The sequence below is a fragment of the Mirounga angustirostris genome, unplaced genomic scaffold, assembly GCF_029215605.1.
Source record: "Mirounga angustirostris isolate CCGP_5_RB_7025 unplaced genomic scaffold, mMirAng1.0.hap1 SCAF_1, whole genome shotgun sequence".
Taxonomy (NCBI): Eukaryota; Metazoa; Chordata; class Mammalia; order Carnivora; family Phocidae; genus Mirounga; species Mirounga angustirostris.
This window is the reverse complement of record NW_026991709.1, coordinates 1,592,973-1,610,987: the sequence shown is the minus strand read 5'-3', so window position 1 is coordinate 1,610,987 and position 18,015 is coordinate 1,592,973. Positions and strand designations below refer to the sequence as shown.

The 18,015-nt window shown below is 58.1% G+C and overlaps 1 protein-coding gene across 8 annotated transcripts in view; it reads left to right on the top strand.

Moving 5' to 3' along the window:
* The first annotated feature begins 312 nt into the window (after window positions 1–312).
* The window catches only part of ADARB1 (adenosine deaminase RNA specific B1), a 144,881-nt gene continuing 127,178 nt past the window's right edge, over window positions 313–18,015 (top strand). For 6 of the 8 annotated variants that reach the window (XR_010407330.1, XR_010407331.1, XM_064577937.1 and 3 more), the window contains exon 1: window positions 2,377–2,533. The gene's annotated coding sequence lies outside the window, so the exon portion shown is untranslated. Of the gene's footprint in view, window positions 334–1,830; window positions 2,019–2,376; window positions 2,534–18,015 lie in introns of those variants that run through there. The other 2 variants (XM_064577955.1, XM_064577930.1) reach the window with 2 other exon arrangements.

Genomic DNA, 18,015 nt, shown 5'->3' with positions numbered 1-18,015 from the left:
CGGCTGCACCAAACAAAGGCTCGCTTGTGGGAGACAGCCGCGGAGATGTACCCTCCAGTGAGTCACACGTCCCTTCACCTTGCCCTGCACAAGCCCCCCTCACACCCACCCAGCACTTGGCCCTCTGACTTTGGCCAGTGGGACTTTAGGCTGGAAATGCCCCATGCACTGAGCTTTGCCTTCCCTCTTGCTGCAGGTGGGAGTCACACACCATGAGCGGCGGCCCTGGCCAGCCTGCCGACCGCAGGTGACACACAGCCTGGGCCCTCCCGTGGTCCCTGCCCACACCCCATGGAGCAGACTTGAGCTGTGTGAGCTGCTGGCCACAGGACCGTGAGTAATTAAGCCGCTTGGCTTTGGGGCGGTCTGTTTCACAGAAAGAGATCTCAAGTCCTCATGCATGCATGTGTTTATTAAGGTGGAATCCCTAGAGGGCATCCGGGAGTCTTGATTTTTCCTCGGTTGTCCGCAGGGCTCCTCTGGACACTGCACCCGGCACGTCGCGCTCAGGCTGGGTGATGGGCTTGCCTGTCAGCGGGCTGGCCCCCGAGAGAGGTGCTTCCTTTCCAGGGGAGCAGCCGGAAGCAGATACCTGGCCTGCGGCAGCGCTTCCGTGTGGTTAGTTCATGCTGCGGGGCGCTGCGCTGCTGCCCGGGGGTGCTGGGTGGGAGGGCGGCGCGGCTGGAGCGCTCCCGGCCCGCCAGGCTCCGGCCTGGGCTCCTCAGCGGGGCGCGCCTTCTGCCGCCGCTCGACAGCGGAGGAGGCGGGCGAAGTCCTGGGGGCGCCTGAGCTCGGCACGCGCGGAGCAGCAGCTGAGCTCGCTCGGGGGCTCCGCGGTGCCCGCTGCGCTCGGCCTGCTCGGGGGGCTCCGCGGTGCCCGCTGCGCTCGGCCTGCTCGGGGGGCTCCGCGGTGCCCGCTGCGCTCGGCCTGCTCGGCGGGCTCCGCGGTGCCCGCTGCGCTCGGCCTGCTCGGGGGGCTCCGCGGTGCCCGCTGCGCTCGGCCTGCTCGGCGGGCTCCGCGGTGCCCGCTGCGCTCGGCCTGCTCGGGGGGCTCCGCGGTGCCCGCTGCGCTCGGCCTGCTCGGGGGGCTCCGCGGTGCCCGCTGCGCTCGGCCTGCTCGGCGGGCTCCGCGGTGCCCGCTGCGCTCGGCCTGCTCGGGGGGCTCCGCGGTGCCCGCTGCGCTCGGCCTGCTCGGCGGGCTCCGCGGTGCCCGCTGCGCTCGGCCTGCTCGGGGGGCTCCGCGGTGCCCGCTGCGCTCGGCCTGCTCGGCGGGCTCCGCGGTGCCCGCTGCGCTCGGCCTGCTCGGGGGGCTCCGCGGTGCCCGCTGCGCTCGGCCTGCTCGGGGGGCTCCGCGGTGCCCGCTGCGCTCGGCCTGCTCGGCGGGCTCCGCGGTGCCCGCTGCGCTCGGCCTGCTCGGGGGGCTCCGCGGTGCCCGCTGCGCTCGGCCTGCTCGGCGGGCTCCGCGGTGCCCGCTGCGCTCGGCCTGCTCGGGGGGCTCCGCGGTGCCCGCTGCGCTCGGCCTGCTCGGCGGGCTCCGCGGTGCCCGCTGCGCTCGGCCTGCTCGGGGGGCTCCGCGGTGCCCGCTGCGCTCGGCCTGCTCGGGGGGCTCCGCGGTGCCCGCTGCGCTCGGCCTGCTCGGGGGGCTCCGCGGTGCCCGCTGCGCTCGGCCTGCTCGGGGGGCTCCGCGGTGCCCGCTGCGCTCGGCCTGCTCGGGGGGCTCCGCGGTGCCCGCTGCGCTCGGCCTGCTCGGGGGGCTCCGCGGTGCCCGCTGCGCTCGGCCTGCTCGGCGGGCTCGGGAGCCGCGCGCCTGCCAGGCCCGGCCCTCTCTGCACTCACGGCTCGGGCCTCAGCACCCGCGTTCACGCACCGCGCATCCTTCCTGATTAAGCCCTGGCTGGTCTTCCGTCCCGAGGAGAACGCAGCCCGGAGTCGGCTCGTCGGGTCTCCGGAAACGCGGCGCTTCTACGCGGGCTCCGTCGTGTGTGCAGCCGAGGAGAAGTCGGCCAGCACGGAGAGCAGTAGGTTTACCGCGCGCGCCGCAAAAAGCTCTCACCCGCCTTGCTGTACCCACACCCACCAAGCACCCGGCCGCCACCCTAACTTGGACAAGCTGCACCTGCTCCCGACCCCCGCGGGAGCTCGGCGCAGGGCGGCAGGCGGCCCCTCCGGAGCCGGGGCACCCCCGGGCCCCGGGCCCCCGCCCGCTCTGAGCACGCGCCGCACCGCGCCCCGGGCCCCGCGGACGCGCACGTCCTGCGCCGCGGCGCCCCCTCCCCCCGGCGTGCGCGCGGCCGGCGGCGGGGGCGGCGGGGAGGCGGAGCCTGAGGCGCCGAGGGCGGAGGGCGGAGGCCGAGGCGGCGGCGGCGGCGGCGGCGGCGGCGGAGGCGGCCGGGTCGGGCGGTGCTCGGGGCCGCGCTCGGGGCCGCGCCAGGCCACGGCCAGCGCGCCGCAGCCCCGGCGGCCGAGTGGAGCGCGGGCGGCCTCGCGGCCCGAGCCTGGGCGCGGCGTGCGGAGCGGGGGGCCCGCGGCTGAGGTGAGGCGAGGCGAGGCGAGGCGAGGCGAGGCGAGGCCAGGGCGGGGGCTCGGACCCGGGGCCGGGCACCGCCGCCGGGGCCGCGTTTATGCAAGCGCCGCCGAGCAGGTGGTGAGGCCGGGCCGGGCGTGCGCCGCAAGCGGGACCCCGTGCTGCCCGGCCCGGGCGGGGGTCCCGAGGGGCTGCCGGGCGGAGGTGTCCGGGGGGCTGCGCGGCGGGGTGCGGGCCGGCCGGGGAGGGGAGGCTGCGTCCGGGACGGCCCCGCGTCTCCTGCCCGGGGCGCCGCGTCTGCGCGGGATGCTCTGCGCCGCGGGAGAGGGAGGCTGCGCCCCGGGGTGAAGCTGCGCTCAGTGGGGGAGTGGACTGCGCCCCCGGGTGAAGCTGCGCCTGGTGGTGGGGGGGTGGACTGCGCCCCGGGATGAAACTGCGCTCGGTGGGGGGGGGTGGACTGCGCCCCGGGGTGAAGCTGAGCCCGGTGGGGGGGCTGCGCTCCGGGATGAAGCTGCGCGGGGTGGAGGGGGTGGACTGCGCCCCGGGGTGAAGCTGAGCCTGGTGGGGGCACTGCGCCCCGGGGTGAAGCTGCGCTCAGTGGGGGAATGGACTGCGCCCCGCGATGAATCTGCGCCCGGTGGGGGGGTGGACTGCGCCCCCGGGTGAAGCTGCGCCTGGTGGTGGGGGGGTGGACTGCGCCCCGGGATGAAACTGCGCTCGGTGGGGGAGTGGACTGCACCCCGCGATGAAGCTGCGCCCGGTGGGGGGGGGGGTGGACTGCGCCCCGGGGTGAAGCTGAGCCCGGTGGGGGGGCTGCGCTCCGGGATGAAGCTGCGCGGGGTGGAGGGGGTGGACTGCGCCCCGGGGTGAAGCTGAGCCTGGTGGGGGCACTGCGCCCCCGGGTGAAGCTGCGCCTGGTGGTGGGGGGGTGGACTGCGCCCCGGGGTGAAGCTGCGCCGGTGGTGGTGGGGGGACTGCTCCCCGGGATGAAGATGCAACTGTTGTGGAGGGGGGGTTGCTGCGCCCTGGGATGAAGGGGAGGCCGGCCCCTGGAATGAAGCTGCACTGGTGTGTGTGTTGGGGGGGGGAGGTAGAGTGCTCCTGGGATGAAGGGGAGTCTGCACTCCTGGGAGGAGAGGCTGCGCCCCGGGGAGAGTAGGCTGCGTCCCGGGATGAAGGGGAGACTGCGCCCCCGGGACGGGAGGCTGCGCCCCGGGAAAAGGCTGCACCCCAGTGGAGGGGACACTGCGCCTGGGTTGAGGCCGAGCCCCGGGATAAAGGGGACTCCCGCTGCACCCCGGAATGGAGATGAGCCCCTGGGGACGGGAGACTGCACCAGGGCAGCCCCTTCTCCTCCCCGGGAGTGCCGCGTCTGCTCGGCGCTCTCGGCCCCAGGGAGGGATGGCTGCGCCCGGGACGGCCCCGCGTCCCCTTCTGGAGGGCACGGCGTCCGCGCGGGAAGCTCTGCGCTGCGGGGAGGGGAAAGTGCACCCTTGCGATGAGGCTGCGCCCCCGAGGAGCGGAGGCTGCGCCCCCCAGGATAAGGCTGCACCCCGGACGGCCCCGAGTCCCCTCCCGAGGGCGCCGTGTCCGCGTGGGATGCTCTGCGCCTCGGGCGGCCCGGGGCGGGGAGGTTCCCGCGGCGGGTGGCGGGTGTCTGGAGCGATCCGGAACAATCTGGGGCGATTGGGGGCCCGAGGTGAATTCTGACGTGTTCACATCTGCAGTAGGAAAATTACCGAGTTGTGGATGGGTCCGAGGGAAGGTGTCACATTGAGCTGTGGACGCTAAAAGTGTTGGGAGTCCGGCTTTACAGACCCGAGAAACGTGCTCTGGTCCCGGTATTTGTCAGAGTCCGGCACCCTTGTGTGTGTTTCGCAGTTAATATTTTTAGCCACCAGGTTTTGCTAGTTACTTCTGATAAGGACATTTTGTTTCCTTAATAAAGAAACCATAATGGTTAGCATTCCACTCTTCAAGTAGAACGAAAAGTGGCTTGATATCAAACTTGCTTCTTTACTTAGTGCCCTAATTAAGATGATAGATCAGTAAGCTTCGGGAATAGAAATACTGATTTAATCCTCGTTGTTTCCTCTTAAATTTACCTGTATATTTTTATTCCTTTGAAGATGCCACCAGAGCTGCATTTTCTAGAACAGTGGGTTGTCTTGTTGTCTTGTTTCTGGGAAATGTCTTTTAATGACCGTCTTTTCTTTGGGGCAGAGACTACCCTCTGCCTGCCCATGGTCTCCCGGAGGAGGAAGGGAGAAGGCAGGCTGGGTGGGACTGCTCCACCTTGGATAGGAGAATTAGCTGTCCTCGCCTGCACAGCTCCTCCAGTGGGCAGATCCTCTCCCAGTGCACACCCACAACAGGGGCTTGATAAATATTTGATGAGACCTGCTGAGCTGGGTGCGGAGACCCTGCCAGAGGGCAGAGGTCGAGGCAGGGGACTCACAAGGGCTTTGAAAGGAATGCATCATCTGTGAGTAATGCCCTGTTAGATGTCTGAGGGTTCCTGAGACTGAATATATTCAACTACATCTTCAAAATTGGAAGCTATAGTTGTAAGGGGGGAAAGGAGGCCTTTCTGCAGGGGGCAGTGGTGAAAAGAAAATTGGTCCAGCTCTGAGAAATTGATGACACATGTGGTCTCGAGGTGCAGTGTGCTCATAAAGTCAGTACTGGGAGGTGAGGAGAGGAGAATTAGCTAATAACGTCATCGGCAAACGACTTGGTTCATAGGCAAATGCACTCCTTTGTGAATTGACCCGCTGTGAAAGCATTTCAGTTTCTTTCAGACTTTTGGAATTTGAAAATTCTTTAAACTTGTATTTGTCCGGTGAATGGGTAAAGCAGACTTAATTCAGTTGACAGATACATCTGTGGCTTGCTGTGTGCTGGGCCCTCCCTGTTACAGGGCTGGGGGTACAGCGCTGAGCAAGAGAGAGTTCAAAAAAGTTCAAATGCTGGCAGTTGTAGTAATCGCTTTATGGCTTTACGTTGTAAAAATTAAGACACGTGACTTCAGTTGTAAAACCTTAAGATGTATAGCATAAACATTTTTATGTATAGATGTAAAAATGTAACAGTGCGTTCAGAAGGTACAAAGAGTTAAAGCTCATTCCACTCCAATTCCTCTCCCCTCTGTGGCCAGCTGATTTTGTATCTCCAAGCAGTGGTCAAAATGCAGTTGCAGTTGTTCGTATGTTTTGATACAGTTTTTAATATTTGCTGTAACAAACAGGGCTGCTGTGAATAGTTTTTATACATGGGTGCAGGTGAAACCGACCGTGTTTTACTAGTCCCCACAATCCCTTAGTCCTAAACTTAGGAACAAGGACTGTTATTTAAATAGCAGATGGTTGGAAAGTGTACTTTGGAGATTAATAGGTGAAATTATGTACTTACCAGCCTTTAAAAATTTTGTTTAAGAAAAATTGTCAATCTTAGTGTGAAACTGAAAAGCTTAGAGAGTTCCAATTTTATTTAAAAACTTGATTTTTTTTGTGTCAGTTTTCTAAAATGTGAATTTCCAAATTTATAATTTGGTGTGATGGAAATGGTGGTGGTAAAAAAAAACAACCCTGTAAAAATATATTCATAATATATGTGGTAGAAAAGGTAAACAGTGAGAATTTCGTTTAAAAATTGTACATTGGGGGCGTCTGGCCAGCTCGGTCAGTGGAGCCGTGACTCTTGATTTTGGAGTCATGAGTTTGAGCTCATGTTGGGTATAGGTCTTACTTAAAAAAAATAATAAAAATAAAATAAAAATTGTACATTGAAGCAATTAAAATGTCCTTATTCCTTGAGGGACTTTTCGTGTTTCATTTGGCGTGTGGCCAGGGAAGACGCAGTGGCCGAGAGAGGTCTTCACATGGCCTTACTGCAGAGCTGGACGGCTGTGGGGCCCAGACCATTAGTGCCGAATTATGACGTTGTAAACGGTGCTCTGATTCGCACTGCTTGCTGCTGTCCTCCACTCTCGTGTGCAAGGTGCTCTGGGAGTGTACAGAGAAAAAGGACTTTGGGTTTCAGTTTGGCATCTTTGTGATGGATTGAAATGAAGATGGGGTGGGGAGGGTGTGGTGGCCTGGAGGTACCTGGAATTTTTACTGGAAGTGCAGGGAAGTTCTGCCTGCCTTTAGGTCGGTTTGTTTCTCCAGGGGGATCCCGGCAGGTGTTCATCCCGTGCCAGGTACCGTTCTAGGTGCTGGAGACATGGGTGTGAGCACAGTAAGAGTGGTTCCTGCACTCCTGTGATTCACATTATGGAGGAGGAGGGGGATGGTAAACCCCAGCTGAAGTGTTAAGTGCCAGGAAGTGCAAATAAAATAAAATTGAGGGTGGCTGAAGTGTTAAGTGCCAGGAAGTGCAAATAAAATAAAATCGAGGATGGCTGGGAGGTGGCTCAGAGGATGGAGGGAGCTGGGTGCTGCCAGGCAGGCAGGGGGAGCCCTAGAGGAGCTTCCTTGTCCTGTGCTTGGAAGCGTGGGGAGGCCAGTGAGAGGGAGGGAGGCTGGAGGGCTGAGGCTGCCCTAAGGAATTTGGATTGTCATCACAGTGTGAGGGGGAGCCTTCAGAAGGCGGGTTCCTCTCTCCCATCCTTCCTAGTTGACCTTAGCGTTAGCGGGACAAGCCAGGCTTCTGGAGCACCTTCCATCTATTGACTTAACTCCCGGCATAGTCCAAAAGGTGGGCCCTGTTATGTGTCTTCCCATGTTCCAGTGAGGGCACACGTAAGGGGCTAGGCCAGGACTGCCCTGAGCCCCTGGACCGCAGGGGTCTTCCTACCGTCCCTGCTGCAGGGGCACGTGGCAAGATCAGCATGGGCTTGGGGCCGGGGCACAGGGGGTGACATCAGATCTGGCAGGCTGTCTGTCAGGCTCTGTGCTATTAGCGGGAAAATGTTGCCGGTTACACTGGGATGTGGTACCTTCGTACCACTTGGGCCTCACTTCTGCTCGTTCAAAGTGCTCTTGGACTTGGAGCATCGACTTTTAAAACCATACCATTGTGCCTTCAAAAAAAAGGAAAACAGAAGTGAAATAAAATACAGTAATTGTAAAATTTCTTTCCATTTAAAATTTGATTCTTCCCAGTCAGCCTTTGAGCATCGATGTGCTCCAAGCTGCCCCTCTGTTGCTCCCTGTCCGGCTTTCCTGAAGTCCTCATCCCTGCTGTCTGGGGCTGGCTTCCCAGCAGCTGATGCCTGCTCTGTCCATGTGGGTGCTTGCTTGATCTTATTGGCGGGTGCCAAGGAAAGGTTTCCGGTCCTTTGCTGACTGACCTGTTGATGGGCTATGTTGTCCTGTCTCCTGTCATCTTCAGACACCATCCATGCGGGGCACCTCCGATTTCGGAGTATTCAGATGTGGGAAAACGCACGTCTGAGAACCGGTGAACTGGGGCATGTTTTGTAGGCAAGCCTGCCGGGATTGCAACATCCCAGAACGATCCCAGGGCTGCTGGCCTGAGCAGCTGGCTGGCGCTGGCCATGAGATGGCAGAGTTGGGGAAGAGTGAGTGTGTGGGGCAGAGAGCGGGTGCTGGGGACTGGCCGTGTGGGGCCCCAGCAGGTATGCCCACAGACTGGGCCAGGAGCGTGCTGCCACGTAGATCCCTGTGTCACCGCATTTCAGATGTGTGATCTTGAGCAAGCTGTTTAATCTTCCTCTGCTTCAGTGTTCTGATCCACAAATTAGGAAGAGCAGTGGCAACCTTTACCCTACGGTTGTTGGGTCAATAAACTGAGCCAACGTAAAGTGCCTAAAATAGTACCTCTAACAGTACTAAAGGGGGTTTACTTTTCTTGTTATTTTTATGATTAGTCATCCAAGTGGAGATGTTTGGATACAAGTGGAAATTCAAGGTTGGGCTCAAGAAGAGGTTGGGGCCAGATATGTAAATTTGGGAGTCATTTGGCCGTTGCTGGTGTTTGAAACCAGCAGGCTGCGCGGTGGGTATAGACAGGGTGGAGTCTGGGGTCTTCTGATAAAGGGTCCACGGGAGGAGGAGGGTCTGGCAATACCCACTGTAAAGGGGTCTGTTGGAGGAGGAAACCAGAAGGGTCTGGTGGCCCGGGATCTAGGGCTGAGGGAGTGGGCCTTGCAGTGGCCGAGGGCGCTGTAGGGGAGTGTCACATACGGAGGATGCTCCAGAGTGTGGGCCAGCAGCTGGAGGGGTCATGGGCTCCGGGGAGCCAGGTGATTTTATTTTTTAAATGGAAATGATGATGGTGTGTTTGTGGGTTAACAAGAGCGATCCAGTGGAGGAGGACAGCTTTATACTATGTTGGGAAAAGGGTAATTGCAGGAGCCATGTCCTTGAGAAGGTGAGAGGCAGGGCTGGAGGAGCAGGACCTCTGTGCGTGGGAACCTTGACTTCACGAGTATTTCTAAAAGACATGCTGCCCTTTTGAAAGGAAGATATAAAATAAAATAGAATTTTGTGCTCAGTCCCAGAAACTTGGGGATTGTGCTCTAGGACTTAGGATCCAGTTTCTTATTAGCTCCTGGTGTTAGACATGCCTTGGGGCATCCTTATAGAAAGATACATGTGGAAATGGCATTTTACTTTATCAAAATAATTCTCTTATCTCTGAAAGTGTCATTAACTTAACTAGACGTTGGCACCTTTCCTCACCGAAGTTGGTACTGTTCTTGAGGACTAGCAAGACTGGCCTCCTGCTTTGTGCTTCCTTTGTCTTAAGCTGTCCAGAAGGATGGCAGCTTTGCATCTAGGATGGCCCCCCCAGCCCTGGGGGGATGGGTGTTGCCTCCAGCCCAGTGACGCTGGATTGCCACCCGGGTAGCAGCGCTTGCTGAAGGCTCCTGTTCGGGCGGTACGACCTCTTTTTGCATGCTGGTTTGTGTTGTCTGCGGTAGGTTCGGAGTCTTGAAGTATCCGTCTCCTCAGGAGTTCCACCAATGGGCTGAAGTGTGAAGTAGCCTTCACCGACTCCCTGCGTGTGCCCGTGGTCTGTGCCAGGGGAAAACTGGTCTCCACTGCTCTGGGCGCTCTTTCCCGCGGTGACAGGTTCTGTGTGAGTCATCATGGAAGGACGCACTCTGAAGGAGAAGGCCTCTGCCTCCTTGGGCCAACATTCCAGCGGGGAGGCTAAGCCAGCCGCAAGGGCAGACGCTCTGCTGCAAAGCTCCTTTGTCTGGAGGGGACTGAGGAGACAAGGGCTGAGGGAGATGGCGTCAGAGGGCGGCTCCTCCCCAAGGCCTGCTGGGCAGGTCAGGCCTCTCTCAACAGGGATGCTGCACTGATGTTCAGGGGAGACGGGCTCTTCCTGCCCAGAGGGGGGACAAGGACATTCCCAGTGGAAGGGACACCTGCCGAACCCTGCTTGTTGGAGCAGCTGGGGGTCCGTCGTGGATGGAGGGTGCAGCAGAGGTGAGCTGTGCATGCAGAGTTTGAGGCTGGGGGTGATGGGGTGCCAGGCTGAGCGGGGATGGAGTCTAGGGGGTGAGGAAACAGGAGGTGTTAGGAAGGGCCCTTAGAACTCTTTGAGTTGTGATGATGCTCAGAAGGACCTGAGATGAAGATCCTTCAGTTACGGGCATCACTTTACATCAGGTTCTCTTTGAATCTGCAAATCACTTGTCCCTTGGTGTGTCACGTGCAGAATGTGAGCATACGTGCGTGTGATCTGGAACGTGTATACCATATTTTTTGTGAGACACAGACAGGTGCAGCAGGGGCGCCTGGGTAGCTCAGTCGGCTGGGCATCCGACTCTTGGTTTCAGCTTGAGGCATGGTCTCAGGGTCGTCATGGTCTCGGGGTCATCATGGTCTCGGGGTCATCATGGTCTCGGGGTCGTCATGGTCTCGGGGTCGTCATGGTCTCGGGGTCGTGGGATCCAGCCCTGCCTTGGGCTCTGTGCTCAGCAGGGAGTCTGCTTGAGATTCTCTCTCCCTCTGCCCCTCTCCCTCTGCCCCGAAACCAACTTTGTGTGGCAGAACTGGCAGGAACTAGGAGTCCTTGTACTTCGGTCAGTTATTCCTCCCGGGCGTACACCCATTTTTCAGATGGGGATCGGATGTTAAGAGGTTCGGTTCAGTACGTTCTGGGAAAGCTGGGTAACATTTGGCTAACATTCAGGAAGCTCCTACTGTGTGTCAGGCCTGGCGGAGGCAGTTTAATCTGGCCTGCTGCTCGTGCAGCTCTGAGGAGCTCTTCCTTATGTGGCGCCATCATCAGCCTCAGACTGCTCCAGACACTCCTGCCTGCCTCGCTCAGTAGCCTCCCCCCCGGGTCTCCTTCCGCCTGTTCCTGACCCGCAGCCGGGTCACAGCCTTCGGTGGGGAGGATGGATCCATCCGTCTCCTGCCCAGAGCCCTGCCGCTTCCCCCATCTCTGAGCCCTCCCAGGGGCCTGCCATCCCCCCCGCCCCCCTCCAGCCCTGGGGCCTTGTCCCCAGCCATCTCTGGGCTTCACCCCACTGCACCCTCACGTCCTCACCCACCGTGTGTCCTGCTATCCCTTCTGTTACTCTCCATACCCACTCCCCCCCTGCCTCCCATCAGGCTGCCTCCGAGTGAGCGAGCGGAAGCCTCAGGGAGGAAGGGCTCTTGCTCTGCCTCCATCCTTGGGGCTCAGAGTGGCATGTGGCCGAGAGTGGGTGGTCATCAGGGTCTGTGCAACAGTGACTAACGTTTTCTTACTTCCTGTGCAGGTGGTAAACGGCAGAGCCCCCCAGCACCCCTCCCCTGCTCCCGCCATACTTGGTGAATCAGTCGTCTATTTATGCCCCGTATGTCTGTGTTATCTCCAGATTTTTGTGCTTTTCTTTGTAGAGGAGAAACATTTACAAAACATTCAGAGTTGTTGTAAAACCCTGAAGTACAGTATCGCAATTTGGTCTGTTGAAAACAGCGAGTCCTCAGCCTACCAGAGGGGCTGTGTTCTGCTGCCACCATTTGAACCCTTAGGGCAACGCACAGCTAGACACGTTCTCTTACGGGCTAACAGTTAGAGACATAACGGTTATCACGACATTGGGACAAAAATGAGAACGTGAGGAATTCTGGGAGGTTTCGGAAAAGAGCCAGTAAAATGGAACATACCAGGTTCAACGGTGGAGGCCTGCAAGGATCGGAAGGATCGAAAGCCTGGAGGAAGGCGGCCGGTGAGGTGCTCGGTGGAGGAGGAAGAGAGGAAGCAAGAGAGTGTGCTGGAACTTAGGAAGCTGGGTGTCCAGTCCCAGCCCTGCCTCTGAACTTGGGGGCCCTTCCCTTCAGTATCCTGCCGCAGGTTCCCTGAGGATAAAACGAGGCCGGCCAGGTGGCTGATTTCCAAGCTTTGTTCCACTTCCGGAACACTGTTGTATGCAGGAGTCTAAGTGTTTCAAGGGTCATTCAGTCAGCTGTTGCACAAATATTTGTCCTCGAACCTGTGTGCAGTCCTGTGTCGAAAGTAGGCAGTGCCTTGTCCCCTCTTGGCCGCTAGGACCCACCAGAGGCTCGCACCTGGCACAGAGTGTCCTGTCACCTCGGCCCTGCTGAAGGAGGGCGAGGTGCGGGAAGGGAGGATCTGGGGGTGCAGTCATGGGTTCTGGCTCCAGGGGACTCCTGACAGGCCCTTCTCCATGTTCTTCGTCTTAGGGGACTAGTGTATGTTGGTTGTCGGGAATTAAATTGAGCAAGGATTGTTTTTCCAGGTGTGAAAGTCTAAAGCTTATCATAGCTAACTAAAGATAATTCCGTAGCAGGTGTGATATTTAATTAGCCCTCTCTTGTAACGCTATAGAGTTAGAAACCAAGGTGGTAAGTTTGGGAGGTGCACTGTAGTCTGTGACTTGGTGTGCGGGCAGCACGCATAGATCAGCTTCTCTTTCTGTTTTGGCTGCTGATGGGATGCACCGGTTCTCTGACTCTCCGTGACTTGGTTTTCTTGAGAAGAGGCATTCACTCAGCGGACGTAAGGTAGCTTCTCATCATCTGTGCGAGGCTGAGTCAGTCGTGATACCAGGTTCCCCTCTGCCCACGCTCCCGTCCTAACCCCACGCCTGCGGCTCCTTCGTCTCCTTGTCTTCTCTTTCGGCGAATGGGTTCTGCCAGGCGCCTACTTTCACAGGTTCCTCTCTGTGGAGGCAAGGCTTTGTGCAGCCGCTTCTCACCCAAGCTCCCGCTGCGCCAGGCAAGGCTTCTGCCTCAGGGAGGGGGTGTCCCCACGGAGAGAAGGGGAGCCGTGCGTGCTGTGCGAGGCGCTCGCCGCTGAAGAACCGTGGACGGCACGGACCCTTGGCACAGGTGCTTCCCGGGCTGTGGTTTCAGGGGCCCTGTGCTCGGGCCGCAGCTGACAGCGCCGTGGTTAGAGGGGTCGCGTCTGCCGCGTCCTGGCGACCAGTGAGATCCGTCAGTGGACGTGCAGGCTCATTAGTCTTGATTGTTTTCAGAACAGGAATCTGCCCCAAATAACAGTCAGACAGAGGGACCCCTCTTGACCGGTCACGTGCGCCGGGTCTGACGGCGTGTCGCTGTCATATCCCCGCGCTCTTGGCGGGCCGCTTCAGACGGTTACCGTTTTTGTTGTTGTTAATACGGCAAAACTTTATTTTCATTCAAAGTCACCTAAGCGTTTAAAGGACCTCATGTAATAATGTCCCGGGGAGGGAGTGGCAGGCGCAGTGAACTGAGGACTTACTTGTTGCTTCAGGTAGAAGCTGGTTTGGGAGTTGCTGGGAAGTCTTAATCCAGGACGATGTGGAATTCATAGGAGTGAATCATGGGACTCGAGAGCCGCGATAATTCGGGGTCATAGAGTTCAACCTAGGTTTGACCATCACTGAAACCCTGTGGAAGATCAGCCCTGTCGGGTTTGGGCTGCTTTCTGGAAGTGGTGAGAGGGGGAGCCCAGTCTCAGGACTGCTGGCTCCGTGTCCAGCCACGGATGTGGCGCAGATCACCGCGTGTAGATCATGGTTACATTTACCTCTCCGCACTGCTACCCTCGGGTTCTTCCTCTCTCTGTTCTTTGTGTCACGTAGTAGAGGGCTTTCACCCACGAGCACACGAATGAGTGACATAGTTGATCATTTTACTATGAAGCTTCCTCTCCTTTAATTTTCTTCCTTTGACGAAACGGTGAGGGATTGATGTTTCCATAGAAAAAGCGGGTATCGCCCAAACCGGCAGGATGTGATGTGGGGGTGGGGGGCGGTGGTGGGGGGCAGAGAGCCCGTGTGGGGTGCTCCTTGTCCCGCCCAGCCCCCTAAAACTCCCCATGTGGAGCAGTCCTCCGTTGGCTCGGCAGGGTAGGCGAGGAGTGCTTGAGGAAATCAGGTGGTTCTCTCGAAAGCCCTTGCTGTAGGAAAGGGAGCTTTCTTCTGCGAGTGAGCCCAGGCGTCGAGGTGGGATGTCCGCTGTGGACGGAGCGCCGCTGTGAGGGGCGGAGCCAGGAGAGGGCAGGCTGCGCGCGATGGCGTGCGAGGACCACCAGTGTTTCCCGGTCGCACGGGTTGTGGGAGGGGGCGCTGCCGGGGGCACGTGTGATCCAGGAAGATGCACGTGGAGCCCAGAGCTGGGAGGGGTGCCGTAAGGAGGTTTTGTTTTGTGTTCGGTGGCTGTCGTGAGGTGTGCCCTCTGCAAGCGGACCGTGCAGTGATTTCCACAGATGTCTGGGCCGTGCAGCCTGCTACGCCTGCGTCAGCCCCAGAACGTTCTGGTGTTTGTGTTAATTCTCATCCCACCCGCAGGCCCTGGCAGCCACTGACCTCCTGTGTCTACAGATCTGCCTCTTCCGGACGTTTCACTAACGTGGAATCACGCGGTGTGGCGTCTCCTGTGTCAGGCTTCCCTCGCTCCACAAGGGCTTTGGGGCTCCCCGTGTTGGGGAATGGCTCCGTGGTTCGTTCGGTTAGTTGCCGACGAGTCCTCCACCGCACCGTGCGGCCCACCTGTCTTGTCCCTTCACTGGGCTGGGCGTTTGGAGTGTTTGTGAACAGCGCTGCTCTGCACATGGGCAAACCAGCTCTGTGTGTGCATGCTCGTGTGGGTGTGGGCTCTGCAGCGGGGTTTCGGATAAAAGCACTTCATTGTTGTTGATCAAGGTGGTGAAAACCGCTTGTTAGACTCGAGGTGGTTTGCTCTTTAGGTCTCTGTGAGGTGCGTTGAGCTTCTTGAATCGTGTGAACCCTTTACTTCCAGGATGAAGTGTCCTGGGCATGATGCTGCATTGGCTGCCAGGGTGTGATGACAGCCCCGGGTGTGGTGTCCCCGATAGGGCCCCGCCGATGAGCTCTTTCCCAGCATTTGATCTCTTCTGTCTCGTCCGAGGAGGCGATCAGAGCTGCACAGTTGGGCATGTTCAAACCGCCGTTCAGCCTACAGAGCTCCGTGTGCCGAGTGCTTTGACCCCGCAGTTGCCCTTCTAGGGGTCTAGCTTGAGGGGACACCCCCAGCTGTAGGGATGTTATCCATGCATGTGTGTTGACCGTCCACAGAGTGCTGTGTGGAGGACAGTCTCTGTGAACTGACTCAGGGTGATCTCCAGAACGTGCAGAAGGCGAGGGGGGCACAGCGCCAGAGAGTGTCTAGTGTGCCACCCTCCACCACACGTTCGTGCCCAAGGCACGCGGGCAGGACGAGCCAGAGCCGAAGGTGGTGCTGCGAGGGTGGAGGGTGGGTAGGAAGGAAGGGGAGTAGACTCAGCTGCAGGTGTGGGGGCGCGGGACGTGTCAGTACAACCTGACTCGTGGAACCGCAGGCCCCAGAATGAAATAAGTTAACTTCAGCCAGGATGTGGGGGACCGAACGTGGACTACAAACAGAAACAAGGCCCACGTAGGACAGACAGTGATGGAGCCACAGAAGAGGAGGTGGGAAGAAAGTGTTAGCCTGGTTTTGGAAAGCCATGGTTCGTCTAGATTCTGTGGGGCTGGAGTCCAGCGGTGCCTTGGTTTCTCACAGGGGTCAGGTCAGCAGTGGGAGCTCACAGGACAGAGCAGACAGTGAATCTGTGCTCAGTACCCGGAGCCAGGAGGAAGGCTGAAGGGCCCGGTGCTGCTGGGCTGGGACCGGGTCACCATGTAAACCCATGGTGTCTAACACGTGCACTCAGGGGTGGGCAGGTACGGAGACACGGAGATACATGTGAATGCACGTGTCCTGGCTCTTTCCCCCGGCAAGGCCCAGCAACACGAGTGTGCCCGAGCACCCTTCTCCAGTAGAAAGACACAGGGCTCCTTGAAGGAGGGCGGCTGGCGGTGCGGAAAGAAGGACGTGCTCCGAAAGGGCGGGGCGTGTCCAGGGGGCGCGGGGGCCGACCCGGAGGAGACAGAGGGCCACAGCTGAGTCCGGCTGAGCAGGGAAATTCGTCATGATAGTATCCGTTTATAATCCCCAGACGAGAATGACGACCCGCCACTCCATACTGATATGAACAAATGGTTGAATAAATAGGTCAATACTCGGGGGGCGGAGGGGCAGCTCTTCTCGGCAGAACAGTCCGACTTAATCAGTGTGGAAAGGAGGAGGCCGTCGAGCATCAGCGTGAGGCAGGCGGCACAGCGACGGTTTGGGTGGGGCTCGGGCACGGGGGCTAAGCCTCACGGGTGAAAGTTTGAGGAGTAACAGGATATTGGCCTAGACTCGAAGTATCTCTTCCCCAACTTATTTATTTACTAAAAAAGGAAAAATGGTAACTTTAGAGTGGAGAAAGCCAGCAGACACACCTTCCCCGGGTGACCCAAGTTACCATGTCCTGTGATAAGACCGGTCACCTCCACCTCCACCTCCACCCCAGATCGCACGCGGGCACATCACGTCTCTGGCATTCCTGCCCCAGATGCACAGTCACGGCGCTGTCTCTGGGGGACAGTAGACAGACCCAGCACGACACCTGACCTGCACTCCCTGAGCACCCAGGTGCCCAAGGACAAGCTTCTGGAGGGGACACGATGGTGAAACGCAGCACGGCTTTTGGATGGGGTCCTGGCGCGGGGGGGTCTTAGTAGGAAAACTGGTGAATGCAGATACAGCCTGTGTATTGTGCTCGAGTTGATTTCCTAATACTGTAATTTATCAGCGATTCTGTAGGATGAAGAGAGGCTGGGTGAAGGATATAGGGGAGCTCTCTACTGTTTTCAACTTTCCTGTAAGTCTGTCATTTCAAAATAGGAAGCTGAAGAAGAAAGCCCGTGATGGAACGTGACAGGACACCGTAGAGCTCAGGGTGAGGACGGGGTCCTCCCATCTGTCCCCGTTGCCATCGACGATTCAGAGTTGTGTTGGGTGAGAAGTCCTCTCCTGCCTTCCTACTGGGAACTCTGGTGCCCTCGCTCCCCGTGTGAAGCATTCCGGAGCTATGGGGTGGGGGCCTTGGGATGATGGGGATGCCAGAGGCCCTTACTGGGGACCTGTCACGTGGCTACAGGTGTCCTCCTAGGTTGTCCTTAGTCTTTTGATTTTATTATTTTTTTTTCCCCAAAGACAGATTTTAAATGTTTATATATTAAACTTTCCTGGACTTTTCCTTTATGACTTGGGTTTTGAGTCCCGTCTGAGAACATTTTCCTGCCTCAGGAGTCTTTCCTCTTTCATTTCTTCTGGCAGTTTTATAGTCTGTTTTCCACACTTAGCTTATTAATCTGTGTGAAATTTGCTTTTATACAGTTTGAAGTGAGATCTGATCTTTCTCCCGGAGGCCAGCTGGCTGCCCACCGATCGCTGAGCAGTCTGCCCTGTGCACAGGGACGAGAGCCGCCGCCGTTGCCCCGCGGAGCGGTTTCCTGGTCGCGGGTTCCTGCCGTACAGGAAGGCTCTCGGGCTCGCGGGCTGCTTCCGTGCACAGTTTGTCATTGCGTCTCGTGTTTTCTAGATAGAGGGTCAAATTGTGCAAATAATACTGTTTCCTGCTAACCTTCGTCCTTTCCCTGCGTTCGCTGGCTGGGTGTCTGGTTCCACCCCACACGCACTGTTCACACGGCGGCCGTGGTCCAAGGCACTCCTCTTGCTCGGGCGTCAGCGCCAGGCGTGGTGCTGACCAAAGGCGTTTCGTACAGACCCTTTATCCAGTGAAGCAAGTTGCTGAGAGGCTTTTAAAATAAACTGTATCATGACTAGCAGTAGAATTTTGTATGCTTTTTCTGCATCTGTTGAGATGGTTGTATGGTTTTTCCTCTCCACTCTGTTAATACAGTAAATTTCATTAAAAGATTTCCTGATGTTCAACATTTTTTCCTTCTTTACTTCCAACACATTGAAAATTAAATTTGCTATTTATCTTAATACTTTTCCTTTTTCAAAATAAGCCCTTCCCCTCTCCCCTTACCCCCCCCCCCATTGTTTTACTTCTGTGGAGCATAGTTTATATACTGTAAGGCGAATAGCGCCATGCTGGTAAATTTTTAACGGCCGGTGTTTTTGGAGGGAGGGGGGTGGAAAGAGCCCTGATGTGTAGCATTTGCCAATTTCCGTGGCATAAATATTTTCACCATTGTTTGTTTCAAGCTACCAATGAGCTGTCAGCTGGTTCACAGA